Here is a 6,513-nt window from a genome sequence, read left to right on the forward strand (position 1 = left end):
GCTGGAGGAGCTTGGCTGTCCGAAAATTACTCTTTGGCGGAGTTATTTTTCGGACAGAAAGGCCTCTCTTGTCGGCATGAATGGAAGTGTGGAGATTAGAGTGGTTCGTGGCTGCCCGCAGGGTTCCATCTGCGGTCCATATATTTGGAACCTTATGATGGACACTCTGCTTGGGCAGCTCGAGCCACCCTGTAAGTGTTGTGCGTATCCGGACGACCTTCTTCTTATAGTCGAAAGTCGCTCGCGGTCTGAGTTAGAACGGGCGGGATTAGATCTCTTAGAGATCGTTAATACTTGGGGTGTAGGTGTGGGAGTAGACATATCGAGGGAAAAAACGGTGACAATGCTGCTTAAGGGCGCAAGATATGTGACGCAAGTCAAATATGACCTGATTGTCATACAGCGTGCTGTTGCATTCAGGTTAAGAAGGGGTTTGAGTGTGTCAATGCTGCGGAACGATTGGATTTCCGACGATGATGTCGAGAGGGAGGGATATCTAGAGAGCAAGAGGCTCCTAGACGATAGGGTTAGGCGTAGGTGGCAACAACGTTGGGACAATAGTCCTAACGACCGAGTGACGTACGAGTACATTCGGGACGTTGGGTTCATTGAGGATAGCCCAGACTTCAGATTTTGTCTGAGTCTGGGTTTCCTTCTTACGGGGCATGGGCCTCTGAATGCATTTTTGCATCAGAGGCACCTATCGGATACGTCGGTAGGTTTTTGTGGGGCGGGGTTGGGAAATTGGTCACATTTAATTGCGCAGTGCCCGATGTACTCGGACATTAGGGATCTGGGTGGTATGGGGATTAGCTGGACTGATGGACGATTAGATGTTAGTGGGGTGATCTCCACTAGTCGAAATACCGAACAGTTAGGGTTGTTTGCGCGTGAATTATTTAAGCGGCGAATACGGTTAGTTGGAAATTAGRGTTAGATTTGTATGATTGGTGTGTGTATGTGATGTATGCATGGGGTCCAACCCCGGGCTACCAGTCCAGAGCAGCATGGAAGCTCAACTGGTAGTAGTTTCGGCTACGAGGTCTGACCGGAGATTTAATTCTGGTACCACGGGGAGCAGGAGCCCTTGGAGGTAACTAGAACCTGCTCATGCGGACTGGCCCCTCGGGGAGTATCGTGGTGGTTGTGGTTAAAACCCAAATGCGACAAGAACTGACTTTGTCAGTTGAATGTGGAGTTGCATTGCAACCGGGTGCCGGACCCAAAGCACGGCAGAGGTTTTAGATGGGCCTCGAACCCGACCAAGGTGGYTAGTGTGTCSATTCCACACTGCCAATTGGTACTGAAAATGCTTGGCAGTATCAGGGCGCTGATCAACGCATTGGTTCGATCTGCTGTACTTTTGAGTGCCGTGGAGTAAAGCTGTGGTCAGCAGGTAACCACGTTACACACCGGACGTTGTCAACACGTTGTCGCGACGACTGTTAGTTTGATGACAAGAGATATTTCGTCTTGCCCTCGTTCACTGCCAGACCCATTTGCTTTACTTCCTTGTCCAGTAGCTCGAAGTACCTCATAGCTGCAGATCTTAGCTCAAATTTTCTCCACCAGCAGATTGAAGAGTCTGAATCCTCGTTTGGTATCGAACGGCTCTAAGAGGTCCTTCCCGAGCCTGACAGAGCTTTTGGTGTTGCTCAACGTCAGTTTACACACACGTATTAGTTTTGCGGGGATACAAAGTTTAGACATCGGGACAGCTCATTTTCGTGGTGTCGAAAGCAGCTTTGAAATCGACGAAGAGGTTTTGTGTGTCGATTTTCCTTTCATCGGTATTTTTCAGCAGTTGGCGCAGACTGTGGGGTTTCCCTTTTTGTGAATTGGGCAGAGCACACTTAAATTCCTATCGTTTGGCATGCTTTCACCCGACCATATTTGTGGGGAATCGGGTTCGCCTTCTCCTGACGTTGTACGATCCCTGCCATTCAGAAGACTGGAGAAGTGTTCCCTTCATAATTTGTAACGTATTGAATCAATCGTTACAATTCTTTAAAATCTTTCAAAATAGGCTTCTTTCGCGTCGATTCGGTGCTGCCAGATGATTTCCAAGCATTGAAGTTGTCACAGAAGGCATTCTCCGGAATAGCCTTGAGAAAATGCATGCCTTTAATCGGCTGTCTCGAGATCATTCTCAAAGGTTTAAGAGTCGTCACCAGTGATTGCGTTATTCAAAAATTGGGGGTTACTTTTGGGCACTTTTGGGACAATCTTCGAATCTGGCCGRAGGGGGTAATGAGACGACTAACGAACGTTTTCAAAACCAGAGCATACGCATAAACGACTGATGTTTTCATGAAGGAATCACTTTTCCAGTCCGCAAAACTAATGAGGCTCTTTGTGAACATGGGACAAGACGAAATATCTCCTTCCATCAAACAAACAGTCATCGCATTCGCTACCAGGGTCAAACCCCACTGTTGACAATTATAGCTTTTAAGTTGTAAATAATTTCRTCTATCTTGGAACCAGCATAAACACCACGTAAGAAATAACCCTTTCTGTGAAYCCACTTCACCAACCCAAAATGGTTTCAAAAATTTTGAATATGAAAATTGTTCTGGTCTTTTAAACATTATTTCTATAAAACTTGTAAATTCTAAAATCATTGTGTGCAAAATGTAAATAATTTGGCTTACCAAATATCCTCGAACCGGAATGTCTCTTCTTAAGGTGAGTGATAAATGTGATATAACTTCCGGTGGCTTTGAAAATTGATTATTAATATTAGCCCCGATAGTTGCTACTTGTTGCATCATTCTTTCTGCATGTTCCTTAAATAAGAGTAATAACAATCATTACTATTGAAATCACAAACAGAGGATGCAAGTGATATGTTATGTATAAAAAATTGCAAAGTTTCAAATTTTCCCTGATGAAAATATGCCCAAATTTTTCGTTAAAATTCAAAGAAGATTAAGCGTTACAGATATCATACACCCATTAAATAACTGATTTAATCTCAATTTTAAATTTGACAGTAAAGGAAATTTTTAAYCCGTATTATAAAATAGAACATCTCTCCTACTATTCTTTCAAACCACTTYCACGTTAAATTCGGCTGCACCGAAGCTAATATCCCCTTCGCAGGTGCATTTCTTTTAGTAACCATATGTCCAGTTTGTATGGAAGCTATATGCTATAGTAATCCGATCTGAACAATTTTTTCGGTGATTATGTTATTACCTTAAGCAGCAATCCATGTCAAATTTCGTGAAGATACCACGTCAAATACGAAAGTTTTCCCTACAAGCCCTTGATTCCAATCGTTTGGTTGGTATGGCAGCTATGTATATGCTATAGAGAGCCGATCTGAACAATTTCTCTAGTTCAATATACAAGCTATGATATCATATGAAAAGCCAACATAATTATGAATGGAAAACTTAATTTGCTGGTCAAATAAAACATTAAATTAGTTTGAAATTAAAGTTTGAAAATACAAGTTTTCTTCTCGGTTAACAAAAATAAGAATCACCACAACGAGCTTTGTAGTATATTAAAAATAACATTGTGAAATTGTTTGAAAATCATCTAATATTACAATTACTAAAGTTTATGGTTCGACTGCCAAGAAAAGTGATCACAAAAACTTTTAATAATGAAGTAAATAAATTTATAAGAATAACGAAACCACGTGGAATAAAAAAAAACTAATTTTAATGCCAAATTTATAAAAGTAAAAACCTAGGAAATCAGCTAAACCGATAAAAATGAGAGAAGAGATCGTCTAGTTCGGCCACGAACATAATGTTATAATATCGAAAATACTATTTAGTCCACTTTCTAAGAAGTCTTTACATCAAACACCATCATATGTATATGATTTATGATGGTGTTTAAGGTAAAAGTTACATCTAGAAGCGGAATTAGAAATTTTCCATCAGACTAGCTGGAATTAAAAGCTTTAAGCAAAAATTAATCCCACAGAAATGAGAAATAAAAATATCTTCCTTATACAATGCTCTGTCGTGTCTTCCTTGGATTTCCAAAAATTTTGATTAGAAGTATTTTTAAAAAATTCGAAATGGTCGAAAAAAAATTTTTTTGTTCAAGTCGACGCCATTTTGTTATTATTATTATTATTATTGTTTTTTTTTTTTGTTTTTCGAAAATGATCAACTCGATAACGACATCTTTACTAATGAAGAATCCTCTTGTGTTTTGTGTTTTAGATCTGTACAAGGGTTGAAATCACGTCAACCRGGACGCAAGGTTTTTTTTGATGCCCCCACTCCACCGCAGTTTTTTTTAGTAGTTTTTAACAGTACCGTTATACGGGGATTATCATCTGATTTCACACCGTCAGCAGAAGGTCTTATAAAATTTCTACTCAGTAAATTTGCTTTTTGTAACCTAGGTGCCCCTTCCTGCTGCGATCCCATAATTGAGCTTTAAACCTTAATTTAGTGCTAAGCTATGGCACTTTACAATATTTTCGGTTAATAGCGATTTGTGGGCGTGGCAGAGATCCGATTACGCCCATCTACGAACTGGAATTTTTTTGTTCAAAGGATCCCACGTAACAAGTTTCATTGAGATATTACTCATGTTACAGCTTGCACGGACGGACAAGATTACTTATATGTATTCATGTCTATCTTGAATAGTTTTAGGTTTTACATACAACCTTTAGGTGCGCAAAACTATAATACTCTGTAACAACTGGTTACAAGAGTATAAAAATGTTAACGCATTATGAACAATTAAGATGTTGCTTATACTAAATGTTTTAAAATTTCTCTAATTATATATTAATTCTGTATGTTCTCATGCTTTTCTTGCTGCACAGATATCGGACGCTTACGTAGCGCACTGCACAACGATGAATGTTCACGTTTTAAGAGCGGAAGGGGGATGTGCACAAAAAATAAGGTGACTTTTGAACTTAAATTGTGCACGTCGAAGGATTTGGAGAATTGTTTTTTTTTTTTTTACGTTGGTAGTACTGTCAGTCACATTTATGTTAAATTTCATGTCAAAATATTCATTACTGTTTGAGATACGTGTCGTTTTGTGAGCTGCTAAAAGTGAGTTTTTTGTTTTTTGCGATGTCGAAATTTGTTGAGCAAACAATTTGCATTAACTTTTGTTTACGGAATCAATTTTCTGCGGCGGATACGTTGAGGATGGTGCAGAAAGCCTATGGTGATGAGGCTATGTCTAAAAAAAATGTTTACAAATGGTATAGTGAGTTCCAAGCCGGCCGTGAACGTGTCGAAGAAGAAGAGCGTCCAGGGCGAYCATCAACCTCAACCGRCCTCACGTTCAACAAATCAAAGATTTGGTGCTTAAAAACGTCGAATAACAATTAGAGACCTTGCTGATGAAGTTGGCATATCGAAAGGCTCAGTCAATACCATTTTGAAGGATGTTTTGGGCCTCAAGCGCGTCAAATTTCGAACGGTACCGAAATCATTGAATTTTTTGGAACAAAGGGGTAGCGTTGAAGTGTGTGAAACGATGCTTTCCGACTACCAGGGTGTCATGGAACGTATTATATCGCTATTATATTAATATTATATTAATCGCTCAAAAATCAAGGTCATGTTGACTGGTTTCTTCGATTATTGTGGTGTTGTGCATTATAAATTCTTTCCAACCGGTCAAACAGTCAACAAAGAATATTATTTGAACGTTATGCGTCGTTTTTGTAACGCTATCCACCTAAAAAGGCCGGAATTGTGGAAAGACAATTCTTGGTTTTTACACCACGGTAACGCACTACCCCATACTGCCCTCGTAATTCGTGATCATTTCGCTAGAAACTTGACCTATATCATTCCGCAACCACCGTATTCACCTGATCTGGTGCCGTGAGACTTCAGGCTGTTCACCAAGCTCAAAAGACCGCTCCGGAGACACCGTACTTATACGATAGAGGAGATTCAAGTCGCAAAGAAGAAGGAACTGAAGGCCATCCCGGAAAGTGACTACAACCAGTGTTTCGAAGATTGGAAAATCCGTTGGCATAAGTGCATTGCATCGGAAGGGGATTGCTTTGAAGGGGATTTGGAAGAATAAATAAAGAATTTTCAAAATAAATACAACGTCACCTTATTTTTTGGACAAGGATACCAAGATATAGCATACCCAATACTACATATGGATAGCGATTTTAAATTTTCTATGAAACCGTATGCCAAATATGGCAGTCAGGGGATATGTTGTAAATGTATTATTCTTTGGATTCCGATCCTCTGGTTGAAGTTTTGCACCTCTTTACTTATCGAACATTGCTTTACAGGGATCATTATTTTGAGATCTGAGAGCAGGTCGCTAGAAGYCAGATTTGGGAAATACGGTGCATATGTAACKCGAACCCCAATTAATGGATATTGGCTTTCGTTTKCACTGRCTTTTGCCACMTTGCATTGCCTTGGTGAGACAGGACTTTCTTTTCATTCAAATTGGCCGTTTCGTCTATTAGACTTCGTTTGACTATCAATAGGAGTTCGGAGAGAAATGATGGAGCCATGTTTCATTCGTTGTCATGTA

At 39.8% G+C, this 6,513-nt stretch overlaps 1 long non-coding RNA gene across 1 annotated transcript in view; it reads right to left on the bottom strand.

Moving 5' to 3' along the window:
* Nucleotides 1-2,660: 2,660 nt before the first annotated feature.
* The window catches only part of LOC108974295, a 90,642-nt gene continuing 86,789 nt past the window's right edge, over nt 2,661-6,513 (bottom strand). Inside the window, exon 3 of the long non-coding RNA XR_001993791.1 lies at nt 2,661-2,789. This is a non-coding gene — a long non-coding RNA (uncharacterized LOC108974295). The remainder of the gene's footprint in view (nt 2,790-6,513) is intronic.

The sequence above is a fragment of the Bactrocera latifrons genome, unplaced genomic scaffold, assembly GCF_001853355.1.
Source record: "Bactrocera latifrons isolate USDA-ARS-PBARC rearing strain unplaced genomic scaffold, ASM185335v1 scaffold_545, whole genome shotgun sequence".
Classification (NCBI taxonomy): domain Eukaryota; kingdom Metazoa; phylum Arthropoda; class Insecta; order Diptera; family Tephritidae; genus Bactrocera; species Bactrocera latifrons.